This window comes from Camelus dromedarius, chromosome 8 (assembly GCF_036321535.1).
Source record: "Camelus dromedarius isolate mCamDro1 chromosome 8, mCamDro1.pat, whole genome shotgun sequence".
NCBI classification, from domain to species: Eukaryota; Metazoa; Chordata; class Mammalia; order Artiodactyla; family Camelidae; genus Camelus; species Camelus dromedarius.
Genome location: NC_087443.1, coordinates 20,186,749 through 20,204,907, shown reverse-complemented (window position 1 = coordinate 20,204,907; position 18,159 = coordinate 20,186,749). Strand labels below are relative to the sequence as shown.

The window sequence follows — 18,159 nt, the reverse complement described above, 5'->3', positions numbered from 1 at the left end:
TCTCCCGCTCTGCTGAGCCCAACTGTCTAATCTACAAGCCCTTTCTGCCCGTGACTCCCTCTGTTCTCCCTGCTGCCCCAGCTGCCCTCCATTCCATCATGAGTCCAGGTGTTTATTTCTGCCCGGATCTTATTCCAGGACTTCCAGCTCACATGTTAAATCATCTGTGAGACATCTCCATGGGGATGCTTCACGGTCACCAACACCCATGTTCAAGTTCAACGCCTACTCACCTCTCCCAAACTTGTTCCCCCTCCCGCTCCTCATCCAGGGTTCATGACTGGGACTGACCTGTCTCGATCGCTTGGAGTTGTTCTGACAAATCCCACTCCCTTCAAGCCCCACAGTCAATTTGTGTCCAAATTCTGAAGCAAATCAAATTCTTATCATCCCTTGCCTGGACTCCCTCCTCTTGCCCCCTGCCCTCTGCAGGAGTCTCCAAAAGAGATGTAGCTGCTAAGGAAATCTTTCTAAACATGAATATAATCCTTTTATTCTTTTTCTCAAAAGTAGTTATGGTATTTACCACCATGTGCAGAGTAAAATCCAACCCCAGCCCGGCAGTCGTGATTCCTTCATGAGACGGTGTCTCCCCAGCTTACCACGCACGCCCCCTCTGCCCCAGGCTAATAGCTGTCAAAGGCGTCTGCCTCCCCCACCTGGGGATCTTAGAAAATCTGGTGTCTGGATCTGCTGAATCACAACTTTGGGGGGAAGGACCTGGAATCTGGATTTTGAAGCAGCGCAGGTGATTTTGGTAATTGCTGCCCTGGGCTCTAGTCACACCAGACGACTTCCCATCGTAATGCCCTTTTGTCCATCCTCACTGTCAAAGTCCTACTTGCCATTCCAGGTTTGGGTCCACCTTCACCTCCTCCATGTAGCAGAGTCAGTCCACTAAAATCAGTCTCTTTCTTTTCACTTCGATTTCACCTTGAAAATGCTATGAGTAACAGTCTGGCATATAATAGCGTTGTTTGCGATGTGCCTGGATCTTCCTCTCCCCAAAACAGAAGACCCAACTCTTTCCTGGGAAACTCTGTGCGTATGAGTGTGCATGTGTTTTCTAGTGTGTAAGAGAGTGTATACGTGCATGAGTGTGCAAGTGTGTGTACATGCATGCATGTGTGTTTGCAAGCATGTACGACTGTGAATGTATGAGCGTGTGTGCATGCATGCGTGTGTGACTATGAGTGTACAATGTATGAGGGTATGTTTGTAAGTACATTTGAGAGTGTGGGCGTATGTCTATGTGTGAGTGGGTGCACGAGTGTGAGTGTGTTTGTAAGCATGTGCAGTGTGAGTGCATGCCTGCATCTGCACACCTGTTTGGAGGAATCCTAAATTCAGAATCTGGGGTCTTGGTCCAGGCAGTCGGTCCTAAGTGGGGAGGCCCTGCAGACTCATCCGGCACCCCTGGAGGCCTGAGATCCTCATTCGGAAGCCAGGCTGGTGGGAAACTGGGGAAGCTGACGGGATGAGCCAGGGGAGGAGAGGCAGAGAGCGGGAGGCTGTGGGTCTCTGGGAGGGTGGGGAGCAGGGACCACCCTGAGGGGCATTTAGGAGGATGGGCTGATGACTGCCAGTATGGGGAGGAGGAGGGATGGGGCACAGGCCAGTGGTCGAGGAGGGAGGGGCAGGATGGTGCTGGCAGTGACCCAACCCGCACGTGTTGGGTTTCCGCCGTCTCTCTGACACCCACGAGGATGTGTCCAGGAGGAAGTGGGATGTGGGCTCCAGCGTGTGGGAGAGGGATTCAGGCTCGGGAGAGAGGGGGCTGCAGATCAGCGCCCAGTCAAAGGACACTGCACTGGCCGCTGGCTTGTTTATTTACCCCTTATAACAAGTGTTACTGCTTTGGTTTACAGCCGTGCAAGCTGAGATTTAGAGAGCCAAGTCAGCCGCAAGGCTGCACCGTGAGCCAATCCGAATTCTCCCTCCTACAGAGCCTGTGCACTAAGGCCCTTGTGAAACTGCCAGGGCATCCACGCACGAGGTCTCCCAGGAGGCCTCTAGAGTGTGGGAAGGAAGGGACTGGGGCTGGAACTTCGAAGCCCTTCGACTCTGCGTGGAGGACAGGAGGAGGCAGAGCAGCCTGTGAACCAGGCTGGGAGGAGCGGTGAACAACCAGGGAGAGCGTTCTCAGGGACCCAGAGAGGGTTGCAAGAAAAGGGTAAAGCCTGCCAGAGGCAGAAAAAGGGTTAATGTCTATGGGGTCACGGGGGTGGGGGGTGGGCAGGGAGAGGGTCAAGGGGTGAGTGAGGAGAGGGGCACACAGTCAAGAGTGTGGAGAACTCTTCCAGGGTAGGTCCCCATAAAGGAGGGGAGGGAGGGAGCAGGGTCTCTGGAGCGGGCCATGGGATGGAGGGCAGGTTGCCCCTTATTAAGACAGAGGGATCTGAGCCTACTTAAAAGTAGACAAGTGGGGGGGGGGGGCTTTTGCCCAGGAGGGGTTGAGGGTATGAGCGGGGGTGGGTGGGAGATGAGACAGAATGGGAGCTGAAGGGTCCATGAGGTGACAGATGTGGAACTTGGGCAGGGGTTAGCCTGGGATAGCAAGATGCCATCATGGGCTGTGGCAGGAGGCAGAGGGCAGGGATGGACATGGACGGGGTCCTGCAGTGGTGATGAGGCTTTCTCCCTGCTCTGGGGCACCTAGTCCCACGGGGTGGGGTCATACAGCCTACCTATGTCACCTGGTCCCCTTTGCTCAGGGCCCTGTCTGCCACCTGCCCCATTCCTCTGTGCTGCGGCAGCTCAGAGCTGCAGCTGTGCCATGAGGCCTGCAAAACCTCCAGTGCCCTGGCCCTGACCTGGCTGGTTGTTCTGAGACCTGGAGAGAGAAGACGTGAGCTTTCTCAGCCACTGGGTGTTGGGAGACTCAGTCCTCACTGCATTAGCACTGGGCTGGCTTCCCTAGAAAAGCTGGCCTGGGAGGGGCCAAAACAGGGGAAAGAAGAGGCCAGATGCTCGGACAGGGCGAGAGTGGGGTGGGTGGCAGTGGAAGGGCCGGACATGCCTGAGTGCCTGAAGGGCCAGCGCTGGGGGTGGGAGCCTGGCAGCTGACCTGAGTAATTTCACTTGTTCCTCAGAATAACCCTGAATTCTTGGATGTTCTGACTGAGACTCAGAAGAGGGGAGCAGCTCACTCGTGGTCACATAGTGTTGTTAGGTGGCAGAGCCAGGATTGAAAACCCAGTCAGTGCTGGTCACTGTGGATGCTACAGTCCTTCCCCAACAGAACTGAGCCTGAGGAGGGCCCCACGTGCTTCAGATCAGAGGTACCAGGGAGGAAGGAGAAAAGTGGCCTGAACAGGCATGTGCCCAAGAGTCCGAGAGATGACAGAGGCTGCCAGGGATGAAAACACCAGCCAAGTTCAACTCAGGAGGTCAGAACCCTGGGTGGAGGAAATGGAATTCAAGGACCCAAAGGTTCATTCATTATTAGAGAAGGACAAAGGGCTGTACAGCATCAAGGCGTTGCTAGGGCAACAGGAGGTGCAAGGCCAGCCGTGATTCATGCCCTTTTCCTATCAAGGAAAGGGATCTTTTGTTTCTCAGTCGAAGAAATTAAAGACGTGAACAGGTGATGTACAGAAGAGAAAATGCAAACCGCCAATGAAGATGGATGGAGATGCTGGATTTCAACAGTAATCAGAGGGAAATGCAAATTAGAACCATTATGTGATGCAGCATTTTCAGCAGGTATATTTTTCAAGTTTGATAATATCAGGTGCTGATATTAGGGCAGGTGGGCTGAATTTAATAAAATTGAAAACATGCCCACTCTACAACCCAGCAATTCCATTTCTTGCCTCTCTCCTGCAGAGAGGACTGCAAGTACCTAGGGAGTCACACACAAGGATGCCCTTGGAGCACTCGGAATGATCCTAAAAATGGAAAAACCCAAGTGCTCAACAATAGGAAAATCATCAAATAAACTGCCGTATTCACATTACAGGATGCATGGCAGAAGACAGAAAGGATGAGCTGAAGGTATATGAGCTGACAGTTAGCTCCCCCTCTTAACAAACACTTCACGAGAGGTGTCTTCACTCTCTCCAAGTCCTCTCCTAGTCCACTTTTTAAAACCGTAGTAGAGCACAGGGAAATGTATACAAGATCTTGTGGTAGCTCACGGAGAAAAAATGCAACAATGAATATATGTATATTCATATATAACTGAAACATTGTGCTCTACACTGGAAATTGACACAACATTGGAAACTGACTATAACCCAATAAAATAAAAATTTAAAAAAAAGGACGCACTAAATGAACAGCTAAAAAAAAAGCTGTAGTAAAATACACTTAACATAAGATTTACCATTTTAGCCATTTTGAAGTGCACACTTGAATGTGTCATTAAGTACATTCACATTGCCATATAACCATCACCACCATCCATCTCCAGAATTTTTCATCACCCCCAATGCTTCCTGTTCTCTTTTGACCCCACCTAGTTAGCCTCCCCCTGTCTCTGTGCGACCCAGACTGCTCTTATCAAGGCCACGGATGTCCCTCATGTTGCTCAATCCAAGGATCAAGGTGGTCCATCCATTCCTTCCCCTTAGAACACCTGACCCCAGTTAAGTGGTCCATTTCTATCCCTGGGTCCAAGACTACTCCTTCCTGTCTCTCCCCTTCTTCACTGGCCACCACTCTCAGTCTCCTCATCATCCCCACCTCTTAGAGTCCAGTGCCCAGCGCTAGTCTTTGGACCCCTTTTCTGTCCACACTCGCTGCTGCCTCAGTGATCTCCCACCTCATGGATTTAAACACCATCGATGTGTGGCAGGCGCCTGTGCAGAGCTCAACCCTAACTCCAGACCCATGCGTCTATCACACTGTCCACCTGACACATCTCATGTCCAAAGCTCAACTCTTGGTCTTTCCCCGCCCCCAAACCTACTACCTGACAGTCTTCCCCATCAAGGTCAGCGGAAACTCTATCAGGCTTGCCTGTTCCCAGCCACCATCATTTCTCACCTGAATTACTGCCACAGTCTCTTCTCCAGTCTGCCACCCCCCACTGCAGTTTCTTAACAGGGCAGCCAGGGAGAGTTTGTAAAGATGGGAGTTAGAGCATGCTGCTCCCTATGAGTCCTGCAGGACTCCCCTCTTGCTCAGAGTGAAAAGTAGGAGCCAGCACTACAGCCTACAAGGGTCCTCGGGACCGAGCCACATGGCCCCTCGGACCTCCCTGTGCTTCCCTGCCCTTGGCCACATTGGCCTCTGCTCTTTCCCAAACAGGTCAGCCATGCATCTGCCACCGGGCTCTGCACCCGCTGATCCTGGCCCTGCAGGGCTTCCGCTCAGCCCTTTCGTTCTTTTCTCAAATGCCATTTTCTCAATGAGGACTTCCTGAGCACCCTTTGAAGATGCATCCCAACCCTCCCATCTATCCTTTTCTGCTTTATTTTAACATTTATTTAAATCCTATTATAGCGGTGGAAGAGACCAAATTGCAGAACAAGACACAAAATATAAAACTATTTTAAAGGGGGAAGAAAACCCTTCCCCCTTAAACAAAAGACATCCCAAGGTATATTCATGGGGGATGGGCATTTGCATAGAAAGAACACGTCACAGCTGTAACAGGGATTGTGGTCATGAAGGGAAGAGTGGGCTGTAGGGCTGCGGTTTTATACAGGAAGGAACGCATGCATTGCTTATATAAATTAAAATAAAAACTTTAAAAGAAAGAGCTCTTTTGGAACGGAGCTAAATCCCCTTGGAAGATCTAAAATAGCAATGAAAATATCACGAGTTAGATAAATGTTTATGAGTATTTATCTGCAAAAAGCACCACACTAGGCTGTGGTCGGCAACACAGAGTGACGCCAAGCCTCTGCCTGCTTGGAGCTTCGAGGCCGAACGGATGATGCTTTGTGCAAGCGTGGCTCAGGTGCATCTGTAGATTTTCCATGGTCAGGGGGCCGTCCTCTGTAGGTGAGCCCCTCTGGTGGCCCTGGGTCTACTCCAGCCTGTCTGCTCCACCCCATCTCAGGTGAGGAGGGGGCTCAGCGAGGGTGGGTGGGTCGTTCACTCACCCAGCGTTGCAACAAGAGTACCTCGCAGCTGCTACAGCTTAGAAATTGCCGAGAACACATTAAAGCTCCCTTACCTTAGTGGATCACCTCAGAGCTCCACCCAAATTCCCTTGATTCCTTTTTCCTGTTTATATGCCCCCTTACTTCCAACAGCTTACCCCAGTGACTTTTCAGGACTGCCGGCCCACTCTGGAAGACTGCCTTTGGGCTGTTGGAGCCATTTGGAGCCAGCACTGGGAAAACCAAGTGCCTAGGAATTTACATCCCTCCCTCACCCCTCCAGCCCTTGGGCAAAGTCTCCTGGGTATGGAAGCCTGAAAGCCCCTGCAGCCTTGTTTCTAGTTGGAAGCCACTCAGAGGGGTCAAAAGGTGTAATTCACACTTCAAATTTCCTCTGGGGCTCAGGTGAGACCCCCCCTTTTATTGGGCTTTGCACCCCAGCTTGGCTAGCCTCTTCCCTCTGTCTCACTGGGATCCCTTAGGGGTACATCCGTAAGAAATTACCGCATGATAATCTCATCTCAGGGTCTACTTAGGAGACCCGCATCTAACACACCTGTTCGTATTTAGGGCCTTTTGACGAGGCCTTGGCAGCTGCTGGGGCAGCCGGCCCTGCGCTGCTCCCCAGGGCTCAGCGCTCTGCAGCCGGCTAGGGCTGTTTTTCCATCTGCAGCTCAGTAAATGCAGCCCCGAGAGCGGGGAGGAGTGGCTGCGCTTGGACTAAAACACAATTGATTTATAAAAGTCAATGGGATTTGAAAGCTGGGCTGGGGAAATAGCAAGATGGCTCTCAGAGCTGAATTGATTTAAAGGGTAAGTATTGAAGTCGAAAGATTGATGGAGAAGAGAGAGGGGAGGTAATGGAAGAGGCACTCTGGAGAGGGCCCGACAAGACGGTTTCATAAAGTTAATGCAATTTGCAGCCAAGGGCGAGGGGGCCTCGCCAGGTTCCCGTGCTGTCCTGGGAGCACTGTGAGAGCCTCAGATGATTTATAACAGCATGGTTCCTGAGTGCCCCCTACCTTTAACATTTTTTAAAAACTTGTGACTTAGCTTCTTCCTAGGCTCCTCTTGGTCATCTGTTCTTTGCTAAGATACCCATCTGAGGGGTCTAGAGAACCAGCCAGGCCCTCACTTTGGGGCCTGGAATATGGACAAGAAGGAAACCTACCCACCGTAAGAAAAAGGTATTAATTGTAATATAGCTCTGAGGGGGATCTAGAAAGTTTGGATTTTTTTTTCATAATGATTATTTTAATGCTTTAAAAACATCAGTAGAAAAGATCAAAATTTTTTTTTTTTTTGCTGGAGATACTGGAGATTGAATCCAAGACCTCGTGTACGCTAAGCATGAGCTATACCCGCGCCTGACAAAGATTACATTCCTAACGGTTATTTTTATTGGTTCTTCCTGGGCCTGCCTCCTGGCTCAGCTGGTGCTGGTCTTCAGCAAGGGGGTGCAGGAGGCAGGGTGACCCCCAAACTGCTTGACCTGCCCTTCCATGCAGTGTGCACCCCCAGGTCCAACTGGATCTAAGTTCATTCATCCATCCATGGAGCATATGGGGCCGCTAGGGCGTCCACCGGGAGACTGGGAGACCAGCGATGAGGCTGAATCTGGATGAATGAATGGAGCGAGCCCTTAGAGGGGATCAGGTTCAGCCACCTCAAAATATGCCACTTTGGCATATCGATTATTTTCAGCTGAAGGCAACTGAGAAACAGTACACAGGAGGAGCTCTCCTCCCTCCCCATTTCTGCCTAAAAGCAGGGCATCAATTTTCCTTTGTAAAGGTTCCTTGCCATTCCTGTACCAGGAAGGGGAGAGTGAGATTCTTATCATTGGGAGGTGACTCAAGTCTGCATAATGAACCTTACTAAACACCTCTTATCTACCATACTTTTCCTAGTCACCATCCCATAATTTACTGCCCCTGGGTTTAACTGCATCTTTTCTATGAAGCAGCCCCTCACTCATTTAAAACTGGAAAAAAAATTATAAGCCTTTTCTCCTGTTAATCTTTTATCAGTTTAATTAGCAGGTATCAGGTGCTGAACTTAAGAGGATAGACAATTTTTCCTCCCCTACACTATGGAAGGCTGCAGGAAGAAAGGGTGTGCCCAGCAGGGGGAACAGGAAGACATGCAGAGCATGGGGTTAAACCCAGAAAGTCTGGTTCCCAGGCTTTTAACCCTGACTCTCACAGGACCCACATACCTGTCCTAGAATAGACCAAACCCTAACTCCTTCCCACCAAGACTAATTTTAAAAACTCCTTTCTCTGAGAAAGACAAGACTGATGGACCTCCTCTAACTTTCATCTGCAGGCTGGACCTCCAGCTATCGTCCCGTGGTGGGGGTCCCTTTTGCTGCATCTCATTTGAGGAGGCTGTGCCCCCTTTCATGGTGAAGGAGGGTTTTGCCGTCATCGACATGGGTATGAAGCCGAGAAGGTGAGAAGGTCTCTGAGCTGGTGTGCAGCCAGGCCTCCAGCTTCACCTCCCACTCATACCACACACCCCACTCCTTCCAGATCAATGACCGGTCCCCACAAGGGCCATTTTGAGCCACACTCCCGCACCTCTGTGCTTGCCACCCTGACGAGCCCTGACCCACTCCTGACGTGTCAGTGTAGCTATTTCCTATCGTATGAAGACTCTAGTCTTCCAGTCAAAGCAGGGGGTTGACTGCCGACCACCGTGACAGCACACACCTCTGGCCGGACATGTGCCTCTCTGTGCTGGGTTGATTTGTGAGCTTCTCGTGGCCCGAGAGGGTGCCCTCCTCAGGCTGGATTCCTAGAATGTAGTCCGGAGCTTCTCAACAAATGCTTGCCGAGTAAATGTGCAGACATGAGACGGAATCCTCAAGTTCAAAGAAAACAGGAAAGATCGAATCTTGGTTTGGAAGAAATCCACCAACATGATTTCTCCTACCCAAGGCCTGTTTCCACATGACGAAAGGTTAAAGGGCACGAGATTGTCAATTTCATTCATGGGATTGGAGGAGCAGCAAACAGGAGCAGGAAACACAGGATGTGGTTTTCCTATTTCTCCTAGTTCGGCGGGGGGAATGGAGAGGCCCAGGACTTGGAGGCCTAAGGCCCTTCAGCCTCTTGGAACCCCAGGTTTTGGGAGTAAAATACGAATTGTGTCCACTTCCTAGACCGTGGTGCAGAAGAAATGAATGACACTTTGAAAGTGCTTTGCAAAGAGCGAAGCGCAGAATGGATGGATGGTGGTTAGCATGATTTCTTGTTGCTGCAGGCAGAGCCCCTGGGAGGCCTCTCTCCGCCCTTCTGCACCGCGTCTGGGAACAGCTGGCCCTAGGATTGCTACCACTGCTCCTGTTCAGACTAGCAAGCTGCTCACCAGGAGCCTAGGATCCGTGGAGTTGATGTAATTCAATATTGATTATAAATTTCATTTCTGCCTGCCTATGGGCCATTAGCTTAGATCAATACATTCTCCACCCTTGGTTAAGTAATCACTGAGGCTGTTGATGATTTCAGCAGAGTAAGGGCAGGTCCCTGGTTGTCTTGGCCGAGGAGTCCAAGGCAGCCTCCTAGCCTAGGCTTAACCCAGTTCAAAGTGTCTTACAAATAAATCATTTATTTTTCCACTTGCAAACACGAAGGTCATGGTCAATTCTCCAGTTCTCTGGGGCTGGAAGCCCAGTCCAGAGATCCTCTAGCCCAGCATCTGGCAGTGCCTTGTACCCGGCGTGTCTAAGAGTAATGAATGGGTAATGAACTCTGGGCAACTTCCACGGACAGAACTCAAGTTTTCCCACCAGCTGGTATCTGGGAGGAGAGGCAGGAGGAAGGAGGAGGCTTGGGTTCACCGTGCATCTTCCCTCCAGGACACAAACTGCCACCTTCACCTCCAGGCACAAGGGCCTCGGCAGCTGCAGATGGACTGGTGGGCTGGGGGCCAGAGGGGAGTGTGCGGGAGCCTGGCTGACAGCCGCTGAGCACTCTCAGTAGATGTGCTCTGACAATGGTCCTGCTTCCTCCTCACACCCTCTGCAGGTGGCAGACAGGAAACGTCATTGCTCCCACAGCATCTACTGAACATCGGCTTTCTCCCTGCAGACTCACTGCCCACACTGCAGCCAGCATCACTGTCTAATGCTCTGTCCAGACACATCATTCCCCTGTTGAAAGCCCTACCTGGATGTGAGATGGGTCAATTCCCTGCCTCATTACTTGGTCTCCTCACTGCCTTTCTGCCCAGGGGCTCACAGTCTGCCCCTCACAGCACACATGCCTCTGGGTCTTGACACAAGAGGCTTTCTACCCCAGGACAGCTCTCCTCTCCTGCTGCCCGGAAAGAACTTGGGGTGTAAACAAATAAACGCACAATGGTTTTCTAGAGCCTTCGGATTTTGAATCCCAGCGCTGCCATTACTGGCTGGGTACCCCTTCCTGGCTGGCAAGTTCTTTCATCTCTCTGGGACTCAGTTTCCTCATCTGAAAAATGGGGCAATAGTGCTCTCTGTCTCAATGAGGATCTCTTCAAGACTGAAGGAGATGATACACATGGTAAGGGTGATAGGACATTAAAATGGGAGCTCCAACAGGGCACCAAGACACAGGAGACGTGACCCTCTAAAGTGAGGGACCGGCCAAGCAGCATGTTTTCAAGGAGGTGGGTGAAAATCAGTTATGTGGCCCTGGGAAGGATGTGGAAATATTGAACTGGTCTTGTATTTTGCTAATGGGTGACTTAGGGCATTTCATTATTCCAGAGTGCTCAAAGCTGTCACGGGGCCCTGCCAGGCAGTGACAGGGGAAGGCCTGGCCCCCTCAGGACAGTAGAGGGCACAAAATCAGTGGCTTCATGAGTTGTGCTTGTTCCACAGCATGTTTACACAAGTTCAACAGACAGGAGCTACGGTTATTGCTATTACGAAAAATACGGTCAGTGCATGAATGATTAAACATGTGTCTGACTCCTTGCAGGCAGGGAGGTGAAGGCATCTGAAGCTACAGTATTTGAGCTGGCTCATCTGTCAGAAATACAGCGAGTTGAAATAAAATAGTAGCCAAAGCTGGGATTTCTTAGCATCACCAGGTGCACGGGGCCAGGCCCGCCCGAGCCCACCACACGCATCCGCACCCATGGCCAGCATGGCTGGCAGCCCCTGGTGAGGGCACCCCCGAAGGATGACCCCCCTCCTCATCCATCTAATCCTGACTCCCTCCCCTTTCCCACTAGCCTGCTACTCAGCCAGGCTGCTGTCAGCTGAACAAATCTGCGAAGGGCCAGGACAGAGTGGGTAGCATGACCCCACCTCTTGTTTTGGCCCCTGCACCTGGTGGTACTGTTGTGAACCCCTGCCCGGGAAGCCAGTGCTTATGAAGGATCAGCATCCTCATGTCATCGGGGCTTAAGCCGCCCAGAGGACACTGTCCGGCCTGGACGGGGCCACATTTGTGGAGGGAGGCCTCTCAGACCTGTGTCCTGTAATCAGGCTGCTTCTGATCTCATTGGTGGGGCAGTTTTGAGCACTTGGCTTCAATTTTCCTGCCTCTGTTTCCCTCCCCTGACTCCCAGGATTGGTATAAGGATCAAAATGGGATGCTTGCCTGTAAGCAGAAAGTCAGCACACAGCCGGCACATCCTAGACACTCAAAGACATTTTCTCATTTTCCTTCCTTCCCTAAAGAAGAAAGTGGAAGAAATATCTGTGGCCTTTAATGTGTTAGTAATGAGAGCATCATACCCTATGAGTCCATTGATATGAAACTGAGTAGGCAAAACCACTCTACAGGGATAGAAATCAGCAGAGTGTGGGTCAGTCTGGTCGGGAGGAGTGACTGGGAAGAGACAGGAGGGAAGCTTCTGGGGTGGAAGGAAATGCTCTATGTCTTGATCTGGGTGGTGGTCACTGGGCTGCACACTTACATGTACATTTTGCTGTATGGATGGAAGTATGTCTCAGTTTTAAAAATAAGAAAAAAATGTTAAAAATGAACAATGAAAAAATCCTAGAATAAACAATACTCAAAAAATTGGGCTGCAGTATATTTTTAAGGCCACTGTTGTTTAAAGATCCCCTAATTGGGAATTTTTTTTTTCCTCTAAGCAGATCCCTGGGATTTGTCCTAGACATGCTGCTCATTTGAAGGTCTCTGCAATTTTGTTTCAGCTCTGAGCAAGCTCCTGGAAAGGACAGATGGGAGAGAGCTTGGTCCTCTAGTGATGGAGGTGGTCCAGGCTTGGGCACTGAAGCTCTGGAGTGGGTATCAGCTCTGAGCAATGGTGGCAGCACCTGGCTAGAATAAGGAGGCCACCAGGTGAGTCTCCGCGGCCCCCCTTCTCCACCACAGCCTCCAATAAGGCTTCCAGTCCCGGCCATGCTCCAGCCCAGATCCTAGTTCCATCTCCAGGAGCTGTTCTCATATACTTTCTCCTGGACATACCTCACTCACCCCTCTGCTAGGCCCTTATCTTCTCTCTGAATCTCAGGCAAAGCAGACGCTGCATCACCTAATTAGATTACTGTCCCTTTGCTAATTAGATTACGGTCCCCATCTCAGGCCCCCGGAGGTGGTCTGTCTTAGGGAGCCCTCCGAGCACCTGAGAAGCCTGGGAGGGGGCAGCACGGGGTCACCATGGGCGTATTCTGGAAGGCCACATCATTTGGAACCAAGCAGTCAGAGGAGGTCTGTGAATCCCGCGGTCACCCCTTAAGAGCAGAAACTTCACTCCAAACAATCCTCCAGTGTGACTGGAACAAGCTGTCACCCCCAGTATCTCACGCAATCCTACAGGCTTTAGGGTGAAACCGGGCAGGTCCTCCCCCGCTTCCCAGCCCCGAGAGGCAACGGCTTCAGTTGGTTCCTTCGGTATTTACCTCCACATTTCTAAACGGTATTCATTTATTGCCATTTCTTCCTTTTATTTTGTCTTGATTTCCTTCATCTAGTTATTAACACACCCATCAACTCACGTATTTATCTTTTTGTGTGTGTATGAGACATTCATGTTCTCTTTTAGTAAATTCAGTTACACAACAGTGTCATCAACTACTGTCACCATGGTTTACATTGGATTCCTAGACCTTCTGTATCTTCCAGCTGAAAGTTTGTACCCTCTTGCCCATTTCTCCCTGTTTCCCCCACCTCCCAAACCCGACAACCACTTTTCTACTCTGTTTCTATAAGTTTGCCTTTTTTGCTGCTGTTGTTACATTCAACATACAAGTAATACTGGGCAGAATTTGTCTTTCTCTGTGCGGCTCATTTCATTTAGCATAAGGCCCTCAAGGTCCATCCATGTTGTCACAGTGGCAGGATTCCCTTCTTCCTCGTCACTGGATTCAGATTATATATATTTTATATACATATATATACATATGTATATATGTATATATATCTCATTTTTTATCCATTCATCAGTTGATGGACACGTGTTTCCACATCTTGGCTCTCGTGGGTAATGCTGCTAAGAACAACGGAGTGCAGTTATTTCTTTGAGATTGTTTTCATTTCTTTTGAACATTTACCCAGAAGTGGACCTGCTGGATCATATGGTAGTTCTATTTTCAGTTTAGGAATCTCCACACTGTTTTGCATAGTGACTGCACCTAGTTACATTCAGTGTACAAGGGCTCCCACTTCTCCACATCCTTGCCAATATTTGTTATCTCTTGTCTTTTCGGAAACAGCCATTCTAACAGGTGTGAGGTGATATCTTAATGTAGTTGTGATCTGCATTTCCCTGTGGTTAGTGATGCTGGGACCTTTTCATGTACCTCTTGGCAATGTGCATGTCTTCTTTGCAAAGATGTCTATTCAGTTCCTCTGCCCATCTTTTAATAGGATTGTTTTTTTCATTTATTTTTGCTATTGTGTTGTATGAATTCGTTGTATATCCTGGATATTAACCCCTTATCAGATACACGATTTGGAAATATTTTCTCCCATTCTGTAGGTTTCCTTTTCATTTTGCTGGTGGTTTCCCTTGCTGTGCAGAAGTTTTTCAGCTTGAGGTAGTCCCACTTGTCTATTTTTGCTTTTGTTTCCTTTGCTTTGGTGTCTAATCCAAAAAAATGATTGCCACCACTGATGTCTAAGAGTTTATATGTCTTACCCCATATATTTTCTTCTAGGAGTTTTGTGGTTTCAGGTCTTACATTCAAGTCTTTAATCTATTTTGAGTTGATTTTTGTGTGTGGTGTACGATAGGGGTCCAGTTTCATTCTCCTGCTTGTGGCTGTTCAGTTTCTCCAACACCATTTATTGAAGAGACTGTCCATTCCATATGCTGTCCATCGTATATTGCTGGCTCCTTTGTTGTAGATTAATTGAACATATAGGCATGGGTTTATTTCTGGGTTCCCTATTCTGCTTCACTGACTTATGATCTGTTTTTATGCCAAATCACTTCTTGATTTTTTTTCCATTTTAAGTATTTTCTATTGACGTCTAACTATGGCAGATGAAGGTTTTATTTATTTCACTCTCCTGTTCCCAACACACAGAAGCACCCACCCCATCCTCCCCATACAGTTATAGTGTATTTCCAGTTTGATCAATATGCAGAATTGGCATTATTAGTACTATGTAATTGCTAGTCCCAGTTGAGCTATGTAGTACCCTATAATTTTCTTTCCTTTCATGTATCACTTTTTGTTTTCCCTGGAGTTCGTAATTGCCTTGCCTTTTAATTTACTTAGTTTTCTACTACATAATCAATAACTCAACCTTAAATATTCCAACAGCTGTTCAAATCTAATTTCCATGTATTCATAGGCAGTGGGCATCTTCTTGAAAATCACACTGCATTTTATTCCTCAAAGAATCTATAGCTTTCCTGGAGACATGCAGGGTCTCCTGCAGTGGCGTTTGGATAGTGTGAGTCCCTGTGTTGGGTAAGGGGGAGGGCATAGGTCTCAGCACTGGGGAGACATGAGAATGAATTCCACCCCTTGTTGGCGGGGTACCCACAATTCTCCCTCCACATCTGCTAAAATGGGAATAATGAAGCCTCATGCTAGGGTCGTCATGAGAATTAAATACATACCATGGAAATGCCTGGAGCATGGAGGACACACAATAAATGTTGGTTTGCTTTCTTGTGGGAAAATCAAGAAAAATAAGGCCACGGAAAGTACTTTATCTCATTCATAGAGCTTTCTCTCTCCATCCCCACAGTATTGACTAGGCTTTGCACATTCATCAAGGCTTCTAAGACACTGACACTCCTGTGAAGGAAGGCAGCTAACGCTGCTGGAGCTCTGCTCATCTGTCTAATGATTTCCTCTAAAAGAAGGTGCTTTTTTAATAGCAACATCAATTTTACTTTGAAATATTCTAAACAAAGGCAGAAACTCTCAAAGAAAATATGGAGAGCTTGGTGGCATAAAAATTAAAAAGTTATGTACATTCGGGAAAAAAAAGTCCCTGATATAAAAGTAAAGGGCAAGCAACAAATTGGGAAAATATTTACAACATGTAAGTCAGTCAAGGGCGGGTGACTTTCCTAAGGATGTAGACCACTTTGGTCCAGAGACAGTGCTTCTGCCTCCCAGGCTAATGCTCTCCCCACTATTCATTCACTCACTTATTCATTCATACATTCATTCATTCATTCATTCATTCGTTTAACATATATGTACTGAGTGCCTACCAGTGCCTGGCATTGGGGTATAATGACAATCAAAACCAGAAATGGCGTCTGTTCTCATGGAGCTCACAGTCTGGTGGGATAACACTGATGCGCCAAACATTCACACTCAGGAGTGTACAACCATCCAATGTAAATGCCACAAAGGAAAGGAGGCCATGGAGCAGAGGACCCAGTTAGACTATGGTGCGTGGGAGCACTTCCTTGGCTGGCTGGTGACACTTGAGCTAAGAACTGGAGGATGGGTAAGAGTTAAGAAGTATGTATGTATGTGTGTGAGAGAGAGATACAGAGACAGAGAGAGAAAAGGAGGAGGAAGCATTCCAGGAGGAAAAACAGGATGTGCCAAGGCCCTGTGGTAGAAGGTCCATGAAATAGTTGAGGAGTGGGAAGAAAGCCAGTGTGGCTAAAGCTTGGAGAGTGAGAGGAGGCTGGAGGTTTGGCTGGTGGTTAGACTATAAGAGGGGCCTTACGGGCTTTGGATTTTAACTCAAAGGTTAATGGGGAAGCCACCAAAAGATGCCAACTTGGGGCAGGAGGAGGAAGTGGCTGGAGGTGGGTATATGGCTGGAATTATATTTGAAAAGATGGCTCTGGCTTTGGAGAGGAGACTGGATGGGAGTGGGTTGGGTGAGGCAGAGTGTTACTGTCATCGATTAGAAATGACGATGGCTGGGAGATCATGATAACATCAGATCGAGTGAAACAGGCCAAGTCTAGAGCTGTTTGGGAGATAAAACAACAGGGCTGCCTCCCACACCTCAACCTGGTAGAACAGGGCAAGCCCAAATCAACAAACCTGTATTCTGGGCCATGCTAGTGGGCACAGAGGAAGCCTCAGTCAAGAGCAGAGGAACAGATCCAGCAATCCTACTCCTGGGCATATATCCAGAGGGAACTCTAATTCGAAAAGATACATGCACCCCAATGTTCATAGCAGCACTATATACAATAGCCAAGACATGGAAGCAACCTAAATGTCCACTGACAGATGACTGGATAAAGAAGCTGTGGTATATTTATACAATAGAACACTACTCAGCCATAAAAAAAGAATAAAATAATGCCATTTGCAGCAATATGGATGGATATGGAGATCTTCATTCTAAGTGAAGTAAGCTAGAAAGGGAAAGAAAAATACCATATAATATCACTCATATGTGGAGTCTAAAAAAAAAAAAAGACGACACTAATGAACTTATCTACAAATCAGAAACAGACTCACAGAAATAGTAAACAAACTTATGGCTACTGGTCCGGAGAGGGGGTGGGAAGGGATAAATTGGGAGTTTAAGATTTGCAAATATTAACTACTATATATAAAATAGATAAAAACAAATTTCTTCTGTATAGCACAGGGAACTATATTCAATATCTTGTAGTAGCCTATAATGAAAAAGAACATGAAAACAAATATATGTATGTATATGCATGACTGAAACATTATGCTGTATACCAGAAATTGACACGTTGTAACTGACTATACTTCAATTGAAAAAAGAAGAAGTGGGGAATACACAAATCTTTGGAAGAGCAGGTCCTGTGACAGTGGGATTTCAGAATCAGGAGCAATCCCAGGAGGCTGTGGGGTAGCATCAGGGTCAAGTATTTTGGGGCTTTGTTCTGACTATGGCCTGAAGAGACAGGGTGAACCAGGTACGCCTGGAGGATGCGTGAGGGGAGGGTGTACGGAGGGCACAGCACTCACACTGTGTGGTCGTGGGCAAGACCATCCAGCCTGGGCACCTGCTGGCCCCCCGACCCTCAAAAATACCCACGTTGCTCTCAGGAGAGAGGGTACCTATCTTCTGTTTTTATTTTCTATCTTAAAAATTAAACTGCCATTTTTACAGTGTCACAGAACACACACACTTGTGACTTGCTCCACTGCATCTGTGATAAGTTCACGGAGTTGTAGTGAATTCATCCTATTGTTCTTCTGGGAATACTGGGAGGGGTGGGGTGCCCTGTCTCTTCCATTCCCACTTTGGGAATATGGCAACAAAGCTCACAGAGGTAGCGCTTGCTGGGCATGGCATCAGGAGAGGCTCCCCGGAAGGGACCCCCAGAGCCAGGCAGGAGCTGAGCGGGGGCAGGGCCAACCACACCTGGGTCCCATTGGCCTGGACTGGCTTCCACAGGCCAGAACTAGATAGGGTGAGCCTAAACTGGTTCAAGGCAGGCAATGGCTGGCTAGAATCACAGGATTAATGGCCAGTGTGAGCTGGTTTGCACTAATCTGGACCACTTTTCCTGAATCCGTTTGCATTGAGTGATGCACTTAAAACTAAGCACACTGTCTGAATTTACTGGCCTATTGGGAAATATTTCCAGCTGGTTTGGGTGCCTCCCTATCTTTTTGAATTATTATTGTCCTCTTCTGTGTGTGTGTGTGTGTGTGTGTGTGTGTGTGTGTGTGTGGCAGGGGCGGTGAACAACATTTGCTTCCTCTGCCTCTAACTATGTCTTG

The 18,159-nt window shown here is 48.5% G+C and overlaps 1 protein-coding gene across 5 annotated transcripts in view; it reads right to left on the bottom strand.

Moving 5' to 3' along the window:
* Positions 1-18,159, bottom strand: part of ARHGAP22 (Rho GTPase activating protein 22) — a 179,612-nt gene that overhangs the window by 122,354 nt on the left and 39,099 nt on the right. The gene's annotated exons all lie outside the window — the stretch shown is intronic.